This window comes from Macrobrachium nipponense, chromosome 24 (genome assembly GCF_015104395.2).
Source record: "Macrobrachium nipponense isolate FS-2020 chromosome 24, ASM1510439v2, whole genome shotgun sequence".
Taxonomy (NCBI): Eukaryota; Metazoa; Arthropoda; class Malacostraca; order Decapoda; family Palaemonidae; genus Macrobrachium; species Macrobrachium nipponense.
In genome coordinates, this window is record NC_061091.1 from 78,547,750 (window position 1) to 78,565,958 (window position 18,209).

The window sequence follows — 18,209 nt, forward strand, 5'->3', positions numbered from 1 at the left end:
GGCAAATGGTTACATCCCCTTTGGAATGAGTTAAGTTTTGAAAAATGGGTATTTTTCATAGGTGTACAGTTGACCCCCGCTATTTGCGAACTTGCCTTTGTTGCTTTGAATTTTTTTATTTCTGTATTTTATCAGCTGTTTTAGTTTCCATTTTGTTTTAATATTTTTTCTTGTTGACTGCAAGGGTTTTTGTTTATTTGGTTAGTTGCACTTGGGATCTGGAGGAGAGTGGAGTTAAATGGTATGTTTCTTCACCAATAAAACTAATCGTACATACCCAGCACATAAGAAGGGGAAAATGTTAAAGAGGGTCTCATAATATAGGGTTCAGTGTATCCAAGTGTACAACTAGGGTAGTTCCATTGTCCAGGAAGTTCCCAAGGTGTCTAGCTTAATAAGTCACCCTTATCTGTAAACACACATCCCAGATATTTGGACGAGTCTGTGTCCTTTATCACTGTATTTATAATGATTGTGGGTGCTTGACTTAATATTTCTGTTTTTCCCATATTCATTATTAGTCCTGCCTGTTAATCATTTAAGGATACCAGTAGTACTCCTAATTCCTCTAGGTCATATGTCCAAAAAACTATATCATCTGCAAAAAGCATAATGTCTCCTATAATGATAATTCTTTAATGTTCTTTATAATCAAGTACCCTTTCCTGTTTGACACCCGTTGTTACACTAAACCATAATCATTTTTGTATCCAGTCCTTACATTATTTACACATGGTTCATATGTGCTCTTTATTGCAGTTCCATACACCTCTCCCAAACATCTCCATAATTTGTTTAAGTACAGAATCAAATGCTTTTTCTAGGTCAATAATAGCTATATAGTGACCTATTGTATTTCCATGATTTTTTTATGACAAGTCTCAGGGTAAATATGAGATCCTTTTTGTATCTAGGTATATTGTTCTTCACCTGAGGTTCAATGATATGACATGATCGCTTTTCTAAAATTCAAAGTTTTGCTCCATGGCATAAGAGTAGTATACCTCTATAGTTTTCACGCTTACCTGAATCACCTTCATAGTTTTTGCAATTAAATGAATCGCCTTCCCCTTTATAAATTGACACAAATGTCTTCCCCAATATTCAGTAACTTACTCTCTGGCCAGAAAGATAGAATTAAGTCATATAGTATCTGCTCTGCCAGGTCCCCTCCCTCTTTAAACAACTCAGTTGGTATATTATATGCAGGGCTTTTTCCCTTTATCTCTCTCAAGGTATTATTAAACTCTTGATGTGAAATCACATCTGTGTTTTCCCTTACAAATTGAAAAATGTTAATTTCTCTCATCCGATGTTATGTTAAGTTGCTGAAATAGTTGGTCCATTTTTTGTTAAGATATTGATCAGTGGCAATGATGTTTCCATATTCGTATATACTGTTTTGTTTTATGCTTCTTGTACGGTTTTGCAACTGGAAATATCTTTTTCTTATTCTTAAAATCCTCCATCAATTCACTTCATAGTTCTATCCATGCAATTACCTGCTATCTTCTCCATTTCTCCTGTTTGACTTCCAGAGGATACATATTCTTCATTAGTCTACTGGTTTCTTTGTTTCATCCATTTTGTGTGTTATTTTTGAATTTCACTGCTCCCTTTACATCTTCATTGCATAAAACTTTTCACTTTTTCCTAGTGCCTCCCACATATTTACAGCCAAGTTCTTCTCCCCAACTTCCAAGGCGCTTTTAGTTTCACATTCTGTTGCTCCAATTGCTGTAGTTAGTTTTCTGAGCTCTTACAGAAGGAATGCTAATTTTTCCTATCACCAATCTATGATCTGAGTGAAGCGAAACTCCTGGCAACACTTTTTATATTTTGTACGAGCCTTTTATCTGATGTGAGCACAGTCAATTACTGATCTCTGAGCAAACTACCCCGTTGTTTGATTCCATTGATATCTTGTATATCTGTGCAAATCCTGATGTTTGAAGAAGCCATTCCTGATTTTTAAATTATTTCAGGCAGAAATCTGTTAGGTTTTCGCCTTCATTATTTCTTGTTTCTTCTCAGAATGGACCTATTACATTTTCTATTCCTACTCTGGCATTTACATCCCCCAGCATTAAAATGCCCTCAGTTTGTTCTTCCAGAGTAAATCAAAAGCTCCAAGAAGTTATATTTCTCTTCTTGTGTGTGGCCTTCTTGTGGGGCATATATCTGATGTACATTGTTTTTTATTCTTTATCCTAATTGTGCAACTCTGAAGTCTTTCAGTCTACTATTTTTCAGTCTGGGGCCTACAATCATAGCAACATCATGTTTTCTAATTCCAGCATCTACTCCACAATAGATCAGTACGTATCCCAAGTATTGACCAGTGCTTTTACCACTGCCTCGTTTCAGCCATTCCCAATAAGTAGTTTTCTCTTTCATCATATCTAGTATTTCATCTTCCTTATTATTTAGTAGTGCCAACATAATTGTATGTATGAAATACTGAAGATTTATTTAAAAAATTTCCAAGTTTTATTGTAAAGTGTTCTAGCTGTGTTATGTGTCAGCTCGAGGTAAGTTTTATCTCATGAGCAAGAGGATGTTCTTCCCTTCTATGTTGAAATTGTATCTAGAGTACATATCAGTTATAAATCGCTCTTAGTTGGCTCAAGTAAATAATTCTTGGTAAAGCACTACAGATTCAAACAAACACCCCCAACTGTGTCCCCTTTAGAATAAAGACTTGTTTACAGGAGGTTTGAGGCCTGGTTGTAGTTAATAATACCTTGTAAATAAAACTACCTCAATTTTCCATCTCACTAATATTTTCTTACTTTTTCAGGTGATGGTACTGCTTGCAAATTCTTGAAATAATTAGTGTATATTGAGATGAATAATACAGAAGTTGGCTAGTACTATAACCAAGGTATGTAAATGTTCCATAAACCTGAAGTGTCTTGAGGTAAAGGGTATTTGGGTTGGATAGAAATAAGTGTTCCGATGGAGCCAAAACTACAAATATAGTTGTTTGAAAAAAAAAAGTGCAATGTACAGTTTTGGATTTACCACAATTGTAAAATTAAAATTTATTTTGAAGTTTATAGACTGTCAGAAGCGCCTCAGCTGGTTGGTATGGTATTAGCATCCCACCTCGGTGGTCGCGCGTTCGATTCTCTGCAGTTTCATTGAGGAGTGAGAGATGTGTATTTCTGCAGATTGATCACTCTCGACGTGGTTCGAAGTCACATAAAGCCATTGGTCCTGTTGCTGAATAACCACTGGTTCCATGCAACGTAAAAGCACCATACAAACAAACAAATATAGACTGTCAGAATGAATAACTTAGAATTTTTGTTAAAAAAAAAAAATTAAATATAGTACGTATTTGTACTTATGTTAACCCTTAAACGCCGACTGGACGTATTTTACGTCGACATTTTTTGTCTCGGGTGCCGACTGGACGTATTTTACATCGACATACAAAAGTTTTTTTAAAAATTCGTGGAAAAATACTTAGGCCTACCAGCCGAAAACTCTTGAATCACGCGCCTTGGGGGATGCTGGAAGTTCACGGATCAAGGTGTTGTTTTGTTTACAATCGTTATGCAGGCGCGCAAGCGCGAATTTCTTTCTTGCTGCACTAAAAAGTATCTGTGACACATCTCGGAAATTATTTCGTCAATTTGACATAATTTTTGTACCATTTTAAATTAGCCGTTACATGGAGTATTATAATGAAAATGTGTGCATTTTTATGTAGAATACAAAAAAAAAAAAAAACTCATGATTGTAGCTTTTATCAGTTTGAGATATTTTCATATACGAACTGGATATTGGTACGGCAGCCGTACCCCGATCTCGGTAGATATTGGTACGGCAGTGAATTGCGCATGCGCGAACCCTTGTTTACCGCCTCACGCATATCCAAAGACTATATACTGAAGTATGATACACAGTCTTTCGCATATCAGTGACAACAAGAAAAATGGTGACGGAACAGCATGAACCGCGGAATAATACATTAGTTTTCGCCGAAAAACATGTTTCCAGGCTTTAACGAGCTGACAAAAGCCATAGACATCTATGAAGACAAACTTTCAAAAATTGGGTAATTCGTGGTATATACGTAGGTCACGAACGATCGAATCGGCCCTGAAAAGAATTCCGAAGAGGAGATTCAAAGAGGATTATATATAAATATATACACTACCATCGTACCTTTGGTGACTTTCTCGGCCCTTTATTCTGCCCGACTTCGGCAGTTGCAAGGGCCTTTATACACTTTACAATATTCTTTTAATTCACTTCATTGAGCATATTGCAGCTGTCGGAGAAGACTATAGAATTTACCAGGTAGTGAAATGGCAAAATTAAACAAAATTTCAGCACTATTCCATTAAAATCGGGATAGTGTTGTTTTTGTAGTACAAAAAAAGCGGGAAAAATTCACAAAAGCAAAACAAACAAACAAAAAAAAAGGGGGCGGAGGGACATTTTGCTAACTAAAAAATGGGGGACAGATGTTCAAAAAGCGTGACTCTCCCACCTAAAAGCCGAACTCTGGTTTACATAATACAGTATGATTAGCAAACTGGTAAACGGATACAGCTAACTGCCGTATCTACAGCAAGTCAAGAGCGCAAATACGGCACCAATGACAGAATCTGCCGTACCCTCACCGCACTATATTATTTGTACGGCAGGAAGTCTGAAATTGACGCATGCGCAATTCACTGCCGTACCAATATCTACCACGATCGGGATACGGCTGCCGTACCTATATCCTGTGCCTTTCATATAAATAACGAAAAGTGCCAAAATTTCAACCTTTGGTCAACTTTGACTCTACCGAAATGGTCGAAAAACGCAATTGTAAGCTAAAACTCTTATATTTTAGTAATATTCAATCATTTACCTTAATTTTGCAACTAATTGGAAGTCTCTAGCACAATATTTCGATTTATGGTGAATTTATGAAAAAAACTTTTTCCTTATGTCCGCGCGGTAACTCTTCTGAAAAAAATTTCCTTACGTCCGCGCGGTAACTCTTCCGAAAAAAATCATACATGCGATTTTGGTATTGTTTGCACCATTTTAAAATTAGCCGTTGCATAAAGTTTTATATATGGAAATGTGCGCAATTTCATGCACAATACAACTAAAAACAACCCATGGTTGTAGCTTTTATCAATTTGAAATATTTTCATATAAAAAATAAGTGACAAATTTTCAACCTTTGGTCAACTTTGACTCTACCGAAATGGTCGAAAAACGCAATTGTAAGCTAAAATGCTTATATTCTAGTAATATCAATCATTTACCTTCATTTTGCAACAAATTGGAAGTCTCTAGCACAATATTTCGATTTATGGTGAATTTATGAAAAAAATAAAATTTTCTTTACGTCCGTGCGGTAAAACTTCCAAAAAAAATCATACATGCGGATTGTGGTAATGTTTGCACCATTTTAAATTAGCCGTTACATAAAGTTTTATATATGAAAATGTGCGCAATTTCATGTAGAATACAACAAAAAATAATTGAAGGTTGTAAGCTTTTCTCATTTTTGAAATATTTGCATATAAATCACGATAAATAGAAACAAAAAAAAACCACGTTCGGTCAACTTTGACTCAACCGAAATGGTCGAAAAACGCAAATGTAAGCTAAAACTCTTACAGTCTAGTAATATTCAGTCATTTATCTTCATCTTGAAACAAATTTGAAGTCTCTAGCACAAAATTTAGATTTATGGTGAATTTAAAAAAAAAAAAAACTTTCCTTCCCTCCGCGCGCGGATTCTCCGCCACAAGTCTCCAAAATGCATACATTCCATTCTCGGAATATTTGCTCCGTTTCATATTAGGCATTTCATAGAGTTTTATATATGAAAATGTGCATAATTTTATGTAGAATAAAACTAAAAATATTTGAAGGTTGTAGCTTTTCTAATTTCCAAAATAATTGCATATAAAAAATATATTAAAAAATTCGACATTCGGTCAACTTTAAATCGTCAGATATGGTCGGAAACTGCAATTGTAAGCTAATACTCTTACAGTATAGTAATATTCAATAATTTGTCTTAATTTTGAAAGAAATTGGAAGTCTCTAGGACAATATTTAGATTAATGGTGAATTTTTGAAAAAAATATTTTTTTACGTCCGCACGTTACGAATTCATGCATTATTTTGTGATATTTTCTGTGTTGCTTTTATCATTTCACAATGTGTTATATACCAAAATGATCGCAATTTAGTGTACATTACAACGAAAAAAAGTAACGTTACCTTTAACCGTTTTGCGCACAGCGCGATTTGAATACAATTATATATGAAATTTCGTTTTTGCGCTATCATATACAGGTAGTGCTCGAGTTACGATAATCCGTTTTACAATAATCAAATGTTACGATGGGGTTAGCAATTAATACTAAAAAAAAAAAGAAAAAAAAAAGTTGAAAATGCGTATTTTTAAATTTCGCACACAGCGAGCGCTGGCAGCAGCGTACTACGCTGTACGATATGTTGGCCCAAGAGCGAGAGGCTGGCGTAGGTACAGCGGCAATGAGTTCAACCTCACTTGCGCTCGTTTTGAACCAAGTAACATTAGGTCAGTGTTCGTTTGTGATTTTTGAGTTTTTTTTTCAAGTACCGAAAATTAAAACAAAAAAACTATGTCTGCCAAACAACCAAATAGGTGTCCTGCTGGTAGTGCAAAAAAGAAGAGGCAATCCATCACTTTGGAGCAGAAACTGAAAATAATAAACCAGCGTGAAGCGGGAAAGGCAGTCATGGTTATCGCACGTGACGAACGTTTATCGCAATCGACGGTATCCACCATCCTCAAGGACAAGAAAACGTGTAATGGATGCTGTAAAGGCATCTGCTTCAGCTCATTCAACGGTTATATCAAAGAAGAGGATAGGGCCTTTGGAGAAATGGAGCAGTTACTGGTCACGTGGATGGAGGATCAAATACAAAGCGTATGCCACTCACCCTCTTAACCATTCAGACAAAGGCACGCATGCTTTTTGAAGAACTGAAGAAGAATTATGATGATAACCACAACAAAAAAGTTTTGCAGCAAGTGCTGGATGGTTTCGTCGTTTCAAGAACCGCCATAATTTTCACAGTGTGAAAAATTAGCGGTGAAGCAGCAAGCGCTGATGCCGACGGAGCCGCTAAATTTAAGGATGTTTTACACGAGATCGTCGTTAATGAAGGCTACTTGCCAGTGCAAATCTTTAATGTTGACGAAACCGGACTTTATTGGAAACGTATGCCACAACGGTCCTACATCCACAAAGAAGCAACGGCGATGCCCGGGTTTAAGGCATACAAGGATCGATTGACTCTTCTGCTTGGGGGAAATGTGGCTGGGTATAAACTTAAGCCCTTTATGATTTATCACTCAGAAAATCCAAGGGCTTTAAAAAACATCGACAAGCATACACTTCCTGTGCATTACCGTCATAATAAAAAAACTTGATGACTGCAATATTGTTCGAGGACTGGTTCGTTCATTGCTTCATTCGGAAATGAAAGATCATTGTAGGAAAAATAACATCCCCTTCAAAATTCTTCTGATTCTCGACAATGCTCCTGGCCACCCTCAGCACATCGGAGATATTAACGAGAATGAGACTATGTATTAAGAGGTTCGTGGAGGTGATGGATTTGGAGTAAGAAATGAAGGTATGTACTGGAAAGGGTTCGGAGTTCTGAATTAGTCTGTATGAATAACAGATTTGTGAAGGCAGATCATATTGAGCAACACAGATTGGCGGAGCTTGGAGCCAAATGATAAATTGTAAGATCATTCTTGATGAGAACAGCATAAATTGCTCATGAAGAATATTAAGATGAAATGTAGAAATCCAAGAAGTTTGAGGATAAGAAATTTAAATATCCCCAAACACTTCCTAAATTCTCTCAAAGAACAGTGTGATTACATATACGTAAATATGTAAGAGAAAGACATCATTTGGGAATCACTTTGATAAGAGGGGAAGTAGAGCAAAAAAAAAAAATATTCGAAATAAGAAAACTTAGAAGGTGCGAATGAAGTCATTGCGTGAACAAGTGGCTGAGAGCTCTCAGGAGAGAGAGAGAGAAAAGTGGTGGACTAGAGAGATGCAAGATTCAGCTAGGTGATAGTAAGGGCTTTCACCTTATGGAAGGTGAAGTTGTAAGGTGCCAAGGAATTATATAGTGAGGAGAAGGGGGGGTGCCCCTTGTGATAAGTGTACCCATTGGAAGAGCTAAAATGCTAAATAGATCGTAAGGAACAAAAGGATGCAAAAATGGATAGTCATAGGATATCAAATAAAAGGGAAAAGCAAAGACAAGATCTTGGTCAGTCAAGTGTCATTAAACAAGAGAAGGAAATACGTATCTCACTGAAGCATGATGATAAAAAGTTGGTCACATTTTTAGGAGGATTTTTAAAACAAAATTGAAAGATGAAACTTTGCAGGGAGGTAGGGTTGGGGTAGTGGCCAGTGATGACCATGAATTTTGTAGAAGAAAAGAAAGCTGCAGGTAAAATAAATACATAGCACTGAGTCCATCAAGGGTGCAAATTGGAATGTTGGCTGTTCAGGTATACTAGTACTTTGTATAAGTGTAGTGAGTGGATACTGGAACTTTTAGGACCTAAATGACCAGGAAGAATGTCTGATGGTAGGTGTTTTGAGATAGAATATTAGACATTGTGAGAAGGTAATTTTGAAAGAATATTAGATGAGATATTGTTAGAAGGTAATTATGAAAGAATATTAGAGATGTGAGAAATATGAAGATTAGAGGGAGAGGTGTAGTTGATGCTATCTAGACTGTCTTGCTTTTACTGGAAACACGGCTGCAAGTTAATCAGGAGGTCTAGTACCCTGCATTTTACTGTAAACCTAGAGAAGGCATTTGATAGAATACCAAGAGAGGTAGTGTTCTGGTGTAGTAAAAGAGGAAAGTGGCAGAAAATTTTAATTGGTTGAAATTATGTACAAAAGAACAAGTACAGAACTGATAATATTGTGACAAAACAAATGTTTTACATAGTTGAAGTTGACAAAATAATGACTGAGCTCATTTCTGTTTGTGCTGGTTATGAATTTATTGAGTGAAGGGATTAGGAATGAAATGTATGGGAATTATGTAGGTGGTCTGGTGAATACAGCACTACTACTGAATAATTTCAGTCGAGTAAAACGAGGTTATTGTATCCAGCAAGCAGGGTGGAGAGTATGTACTGGAAGGAAGAGGCTTTGTTTTTAAGAAGGTAGAGAATTTCTATTAAGTACTGATCTTAAAACCTACTTTAACCCAGGAGGAGTGAGTGAAGTTGAAGTTGAAATTAAGATAAATGCAGCTGTGGGGGAAATGAAGGGAGGTGTCAGAGGTAGTGTATGTAGTAAAGATCTGTTGCCCTGAAATCTGATGAAAACATTTTGTACATATGGTTCAGAAAACATGGCTGTTTAAGAAGGAAAGAGGAACAAGTTAGAGCATCAGAAATTGTTTAGGTGGATTTTTTAGATACTTGTTGCATGGGAGGCTGGTGAATGAAAAATGTAGAAGTGCAGGGGTGGTAAAGATTACCAGTACGTATGATGCTGGATACCGAGATGGTTTGGGCATGTGGTTAAAATGAGTGAAGAATGGTTGGGTAGGTCAAGAGGGAGGCAAAGGATTAGATGGAGTGATAAGTGAAGGAGGATTTAGAGAATGGTTTACGTAGTGGCCAAAGATGCTTTTGTTAGGAATAAATGAAGATGCATCAAGGCAGCTGACCCCCTATTTAGTGGTGGGGATGGTGATGATGAGAAAGTAAGAGAAGTAAATGGCTCTATGGGAGGATTTAGGAGAAATTTGAGAGGGGGGATAGTGTTAGCACTATAAATATTTTACCCGTCAAAAATTTTGTTTCATGCCGGTTATTGCTAGCCCAGCCCCTGCAAAAATTTTCATGCTGGTTATAGTCGGGCTCCATTTACAAGATGAGAATAGGTATTTGCCTAATATTGTGGCAAGAGAATGAATGGGTGCTGCCATTCCTACATTGGTGTGACTACAACTTGCCTTTCCAAAAGGATCACTGTACACCCACAAGAAGGGGCAGTCTACCAGCACGAAATGAGGGAACATAGTAGTGTCCACCAATGCCTGTAGAAAGCGCCTCAGTGGCGTGGTTGGTATGGTGTTGGTGTCCCACCTCGGTGGTCGCGAGTTCGATTCTTGGCCATTCCATTGAGGAGTGAGAGATGTGTATTTCTGGTGATGGACATTCACTCTGGACGTGGTTCGGAAGTCACGTAAAGCCGTTGGTCCCGTTGCTGAATAACCACTGGTTCTATGCAATGTAAAAATGCCATATAAACAAACAAACAAAAAAAAAACCAATGCCTGTAGATGTAGAGCACAAAAATCCTGGATGGCAACAACCATAGACACCTCCAGTAAGTATAATGAGACCCTTGCCATCCTTTGATGGAAACCATCACTAAACATGACATAGATGACCCCTTAGCAGTTATGAGGGTTGCTAGTTAACTGCTGTTATTAATTAACTCTCCTTCCATTCAAGGAAAATGGAAGGTGAAAGGAAGGAAGATGTTTAATTGTCTTAAGAATGACCTTGTATGAAGCCATGTAGGTAACCTTATGAAACGGGTAAATTCGGCCACCAGTAAAATTTCAGATTGTTAGGAATGAAATGATGACTGGAGTTATGTTTCAGTTTATGAATAAATTAGGGCACTGTATGTTGTCATTTTTAACTTTGTATGTCTAAGGCCCCGTCCATACGGTCGAGCTTTGGTCGACGAACTTTGTCCGATGTGACGTCAGAAGCGGAGAAACAGCGAGAAAAGTCAGAACTTTGCTGCAGTTTCTCAGCTTCTGACGTCACATCGAGCAGAGCATTTTATGTAAATTGTATGCAGAATACATTTTTATTGTTATACTTTTTGTGAATTTTACCTCTAAACTTGTGTACTGGTAAAATTTTTGTAATTAAATATTTTTTTTTATATAACTGTTTTTCAGGTGTACAATGGAATGGAAAAATTGTGTGAATCCAAGCCCCAATGGATACCTAGCCACTGGAACTTGGATTCTGGGGCCAATCGGGACTTGGTCCTGTTGATCTTGAACCCTATATATTCCAGGAAAGATATGACCTCGTCCGTGGCTTTCATATACTTGCCTTTGGCCATCTCCCAGATTAGCCAGTCATTTAGGTACGCCACCACCAATAAAACCTGAGACCTTAGCTCCTGCACCACTACCTCCGCCAGTTTCGTGAAAACCCTTGGGGCTATATTCAGCCCGAAGGGCATCACCTTGAAGGAATAGGCTTCTTTCCCTAGTTTGAAGCCCAGGAATGGATGGAAGTGCCGAGCCATCGGGACATGATAATAGGCGTCTGTAAGATCTATAGAGGTGGTGACGCCCCCATGGGGAAGTAAGGCCCGTACCTGAGAGATGGTCAGCATTTAGAACTTGTCGCAAGGAATGTACAAGTTTAAGCGGGACAAGTCTAAGATCACCTTCTTTTGGTCGGTCCCTTTCCTTTCTTTGGGACACTGAATAGACGACTCTGAAATTTCAAGTTCTTTGTCCCGGAGACTGCTCCCTTCTGGAGAAGATCCCTGGAGTAATCCATCAACCCTTGGGTTGGATGCTGATAGATGGATACTATGCTTTCGCTCAGCTGCTGAACCCCCAACGATGTTAGAAGAGATACAGCCTGCCTCCTATTTGAGGAACTTCATTGAGATGATGAGGGTCGGGTTCCTTTCCTGACCATGCTCCTCTAGCTCGCCCTTGGGCTCCGGTTCCTCCACGCTGACGAAAAGGGCCTGTAGCCCTGCAACCCCTAGCAACCTTGTAAAAGGTTGAAATACCCAATTCTCATAGACCGGGGTTAAAAGCAGGCGACACTGAATACAGTTGGGGAAACGGTGTTGGCTAGCCGACGGCGAAAGGAAGACAAATTAATGCTGTTGCCGAGGCTGAGCCTTAGAAGATGAAGGTTGGGGAACTTGCTGAATTAGAACAGCTTGTAGCACAGGATGCTGTTGCGGAACTTGGAAAGGTTGGTACCTTCTTTGACCCTTCATCCTAGCCCTAAAAACTGGAGGAAAGAAGACTCTAATTTCCTTTTGAAAGGAATGCCCCAACGCAATCTGATGCTTTGATTAAAACATGATGCCTCGTTCTGAACCTCGTTTACTGCCGAAGCTGGGAAGAGATCTGCACCCCAGATTGAGGAAGCCAGAAGCTTGTTGGGTTCGTGCCTGATCGTAGCCTCAGATAGAACATGCTTCCTGCCATTTCTCTTAGTAACCGCAAAGCCGAACGAGTCACATTGCATGCTTAAAAGTAAACTACTCCGCAATGACCTTAAGCAGCGGTTCATGAGCGTACTCCAGAGCCGACCAACGCTCTCCGTCATCACTAGAGAGTTAAGAGACCTTGCAAGACGTGTCCTAGCATCAAATTCGGCTTGGATCAGTGCGTCTGACAGAGGCGCTCACTAAACAAGTTGATTGCACAGTTTGGCTTAAGCTTGCCTACCGAGAATGTAGCCGGCAAACTTCCCACAAATTCTCCCTACCTGGGAGTAGCAATGATGTGGGATCTGTCTTGCTAAGCTGGGGCTATTCCCGAGTCACTGCCTGAAGGGTAAGTCCTGCTACCTTTTATGTTAAAGGTAAGGAGTTCCCCGTCATCAGACGTAAACATCGTGAAAAAAGGGCTTTTAAATGCTGTTACCTTAGTATTTGAGCAGATCCACTTCTAGGCTCCATATCCATACTTGATGAGCCTGATTGCTAGAAAGGATAACAGTCCCCTTGGAGACCTTGATACCTCCCCTAACCAACCAAAGCCTGGGGGCCCCTTTCCATAAGCCTAACATAACCTATAAATGGTGGCCATAACCTTTCGGGGAAGAACTCGAAATCCTCGAGTCTACGTGTACCACAACCTTCTGCAGTCAACATCCCGCTGACAAACGGAGAGAAGTTCACTACCCTCCAAGGATCACCAGGTGGAACGGAGGGAGCGTGAACCTGTCAGGCATGCTCTGACCTTGCACCAAGTTACTAGGAGGTGCCAGAACTGCCGACTCCTGTCTTGAGACCTGCAATCAGGGAGTCCTGTGCACCTAAACTTTTAAAAAACACCCTTTCAAACCTTGCTGCGACTGAACTGACTTAAGCTAGCAAAGACCACTGACCTGATTTAAAATATTCGTGTTGAACAGGTCTTTGCCGACTGAAGGGTATCCGATCTCTAAGACGTTGAAGGGATGGGACTTCAGGGGCAATGGGAAGAGTTCTCTCCTTAAGGCCTTGGATTTGCAGACTTAGAAATCTCAGCCTACGTTTAATATGTGTATGAACCTCTGGCACTGCCCAGGCCTTGTTTCCTGATTGGCTTTTAAGCAAGGTTTGTTTTACCCGAAGGTTTTCTCTTTAATCTAGGAATCACAGAGAAGGAATGCAACCTGGGAGGGGGCAAACCTCCTGTGAAACCCATGAAGGAATTGGGAGTAAAGGGAAAGGAAGAATCAGTCACTCGAGGAAAGACCCGGTGACCAACTAGGCTAGCCTCATTAACACTGTTACCTGTAACCATATCTAGTGTAAACGGGCAAATCCTCACTACTTCAAGCGAGACTACTCCAAACCAATGTCCGGCAAAAACTCTGCCTCTTGCTGTTCCATAACTGAATCTTGAATTGATTTGATAAAAGGTGCTGCGACTTTTGGGTCAATGTATCTGGCAGCTTTCCCTTCTGGGAAGGCTGCCATATCTTGAGGTAGAATATAAGGCTTAGCTTTCCCTACGTTCTGTCCAAAAACCTCCAACCCAGATCTTGAGGGTGGAGAGGCAGCATGCTTAACAGAATGCTCCGTCTGTAATGCAAGGAATGTGTCAATTTCGAGTAAAATCTTTGAACATTATCCTTACATATGTTGATTAATTAATGTAATTTAATTTAAAGAAATTTTTATTTATTTATTTTATTTATTTATTTATTTTATTTATTTATTTATTTATTTATTTTTTTGTTTTTTATTTATTTTATTTATTTATTTTTATTTATTTATTTATTTATTTATTTAATTTATTTATTTATTTTTCCATCACAATATGCATAGAACAAGCAGTGCGGTAACTTACCGAACAGGTAACCTGTTGTACAAGTCGTAGCAGGCAAAGCAGTTTGCGTGATGCCAGACTACGGAACCGGTAAGCAATACTGCGCACGGGGCATGGTTCCGGCAAACATCATGGTTGCACGGATCCTGTAGACCGGCAACCAAACACTGAGTGGCCTGTAAGTGCAATAATATATAAGAACAATTGCACAAACTTATTAGGATTATAATGATAATAATGTCATATGCCGGAGCATTCAGGACTGAAATAATATATATATAAAAAAATATATATGTATATATATATTCATATATTTACGTCCCGGGGACTGTGTAATAATTAAAACAACCCGGAGCTGTATGACCCGGGGTGGGGGGTACACGAAGTAACCCGGGACGGCCACATGAACTCGCAAGTTCCGTGGCAAAAGAAAGGAAAATATATATATATATATATATATTATTATATATTTACGTCCCGGGGACTGTGTAAGAAATAAAACCACCCGGAGCTGTATGACCCGGGGTGGGGGGTACACGGAGTAACCCGGGACGGCCACATGAACCCGCAAGTTCCGTGGCAAAAAGAAAAGAAAATAAAAATAAAAATAAAAAAGAGAACTAAAATAACAAATATCATATCTCCGCCTACGGAAGAGTAACTTCCGTAAACATAGCCCTCAACGACTACCGGAGAAGCCGGAATCTAAATCCGCCTTATGCGGAGAGGGAATGTTTTAGGCGGATGGATGTAAGCTCCGGGAGCTGAAAGAAGCAGAGCGCAACAAATCCACGGAAGCCGAGGCTGCATACGCAAAGCAATCATCAACTCCGGAGGCGGTCGGTCTGAGAAGCGAGGGGACACCCACCAACCTAAGGTCCTGGAGGACCCTCTACATCCCCCCCTCCGCTGATGGGAACTGCTGTCAGCGACAACCGAGGCGAGAGGAGGCACCCAACTACTGGGGGCCCCCTTGCCCCCACGTGAGGGGAGGGAGGGAGGGCTGAAGGGGTGACGATCACGTGAGCAGCGTACCCTCGCAAATAAAAGATCACGAAGAAAACGCAGGCATAGCCTATGTAGGCTAACTGACCTAACATCCAACATATACATAGAGAAAATAAAATCAATTACTTAAAGCTAAAAGAAAAGAAAAAAAATTATGCTTTAACACGGGGGAAATTAAAATAAACTTACGTAAAATATAAAACCGCAATGAAGGCCACTCGATAACGGTGGTCGCAAAAGGGAAAAACTACTTGCCTACTGACAAAACGATAAGAAACGGCAAGCTGACGAAAAGAAAAAAGGGAAAATTCTTGAATGAAATAAACCAAACTTAAAAATAAACAGGGGGGGGGGGACGGGTGGATAAACGGCCGAACGAAGCACGAAATAAGAAACTTGCTCGAATGAAGCCACCCCCGTGAAAAACATGAAAATAACAAAACATAAACGAAAATAGGATCGACTAAAACTGCGACCCAAGAAATAAATAAATATAAGTACTGAAATATCACATGTTACAAGCAGAGAGGAATACCACTCGAAATCGGTACAATTCAAGGATAAGCCGTAAAGACGACTTGCCGCCCGCCCGCTACTTATAAGTGACGCCTAATAAAATCCTAAATAAAGGCAAAACGAAAGGCAAATTCACTCTAAATATTGAAAAAGGGCGGAACCAGTACTTAACTTGGGTGAAGAGGTAGATTGACGATCCGTAACCAAGAATAAAAATATAAGAACAAATAGCTATACTATTCGAACGTACGAACACCAATATGGCTATCGAAAAGTATGACGTCACAGACGCCTTCAACGGGGTAGCTAGGTGTGACCTATGGGTCGGCTCCCCGTATTTAGGGTCTTTTTGATGAGGAAAAGGCTAATTGGAGGGGTTGCTGTGGTAGTGTTTAACACTCGCCCCGGTTTTATACCGACACCCTTTTATATAGGTGAGCGAGTCAGAAGCTTCTGTCATGTCCAATTTAGCCAGTTCTCTGGTATTATAGCAATATTTTACTAGAAATAGTGCTTTAAAGCAGACATATTTCACTGGGCGGGGACACGGCTTCCTCGACCCAGAAATAGATTTTTCCTATGTCAAAATCCCTTTTTTTTTTTTTGTAGAACAAGTGCCATATAACAGGTTTTTGTTCAATTCTTAAAGTCAATCCCATTTAGTTAGCTGCTATCTCTTCAAAAGCAGCTTAAAATAAATAGTTGTAACAAATATTCAAGAATAATATAATTTTATCATGATGGTATATGCCATGTCCACATAACCCCCCTCTGAAGAAATTGAATTTTTTTTTTATTACAAGATATAAAAATTAAAATTCTAAATTGATAAAAAGACATTTCCGTGCATTCTCTTTCCGACTGGAAGTAGTTATATGTAATCACTTGAAACATTGAAGCAGGAAAACCGGCATATTTCAAGCAGTGGATAAGTTCATGTTTCTCTCTCTCTCTCTCTCTCTCTCTCTCTCTCTCTCTCTCTCTCTCTCTCTCTCTCTCTCTCTCTCTCTCTCTCTCTCTCTCTCTCTCTCTCTCTCTCTGTCCATTTAGTGTACTACTGAAGTCATTCACATTCCATACTATATTCATTGGTGAAGTTGCCTTGTTAGCCTTGCATGCTTTGAAGCATCATTGTACTATTGACACACTTTGCTGGGAGGAGACTTGAAAAATTAGTTTCTGCATGCTATGTACCATTAAAGATATTTTTGCCTTTACTTACAGGGACAAAGTATCTTTTTTAACATTTAAGGAAGTCCCTGGGTTACGACGGGTTCGGCTTACGACGTTCCGAGGTTAAGGCTCCTTTCAATTATATTCATCAGAAATACTTCCAGGGTTACAATGCCTACAAAATGCTGATCTGGCATAAGAAATATGACACCAAATATACAAAATAAACAATATATGAATTTTTTTTAATGAAAAATGCAATAAGAATGCAGTTTACATAGTTTTTAATGCACCCAAAGCATCAAAAGTAAGGTTTTCTTAGGATTTTTGACGATGTTCCGGCTTACGACGCGTCTCAAGAACGGAACCCCCGTCGTAACCCGGGGACTGCTTGTATTCTAAGCATATGTTCACTTTCAACATTTTAGGTGTTCAGTTCCAAGATCACAGATATTTACTCTTTGGTTATCAGGCCCTTAAATTATGTTAAATTCAATTTGTAAACCTGTTAAGTTTAAGGAATAAATTATTGTTTATTGTTGAAGTACCTAAGTTATGTATGAAATATTTTTTTGCAGGTGTCTCAGTGGTGGAATATCTTCAGCACTTACTACAGCCATTTAGTTATCAGTGTCGGAGCAGACTTGGAGCTGCTCTCACAGCTGACCACTGATTTTCCTTATGTATTCATGTTTTCTCTGTTGAAGAATGTTAGACCATTTCAAGTGTAAAAGACTTACATTTTTTTATAGGGAATCCCAAAGAGGGTGAGGTAAGGTTGTAACTGAGAAAGCACTTTCATTCACACACTTTAGGTCTTTTTCATATACACACAGCGTATATTTCAGTGTATAAGGTGACCTTTAAATCCTAAAATTCACCCCTAAAAATTGGGGGTGGTAGTATACTACCATTCTAAAAATCAGCCTTGGTGCGGTAACCATCGACATGATTGAAAGATTCACGTTATGAAATAAACACGATGAAGGTAATAAAACCATTTTTATCAGAGTTCAGCTGTGAGAAACTGTATACATTGAGTTATGTTTGTGCTCACAGCAACCTTTATCTTTCAGTAACCTTTCAGAAATTTTAATGGTATAGTGTAGTTACAGTAGTGATAACTTACTGGATAACAATTTTTTCTCTTAAAAATTCATTATCATTTTGGTGGTAATTAACACAATTTTGGAGATTACATACGAAACAAAAGTATGAGCTTAGGTAAAAAAGAAAGAAAAAAAAAACCGGTGGGGGCGAGGAGAGCAAAGCTGGACTCTCTTCCACCTCAGCTATGCATCAGATGCCAGAGATTCCCTGCATTTACTTTTTTATTGTTTTTGACCAGTTTCCATATTTGCCAGCTATGAAAAATACAAAAT

At 38.9% G+C, this 18,209-nt stretch overlaps 1 long non-coding RNA gene across 1 annotated transcript; it reads left to right on the plus strand.

Annotated features, from left to right (window-relative positions):
* The first annotated feature begins 430 nt into the window (after positions 1-430).
* LOC135204361 (uncharacterized) lies at positions 431-17,683 on the plus strand. The gene is made up of 3 exons (XR_010312190.1): positions 431-2,318; positions 2,801-2,884; positions 17,406-17,683. It is a non-coding gene; the product is annotated as an uncharacterized LOC135204361 (long non-coding RNA).
* The last annotated feature ends 526 nt before the right edge of the window (positions 17,684-18,209 follow it).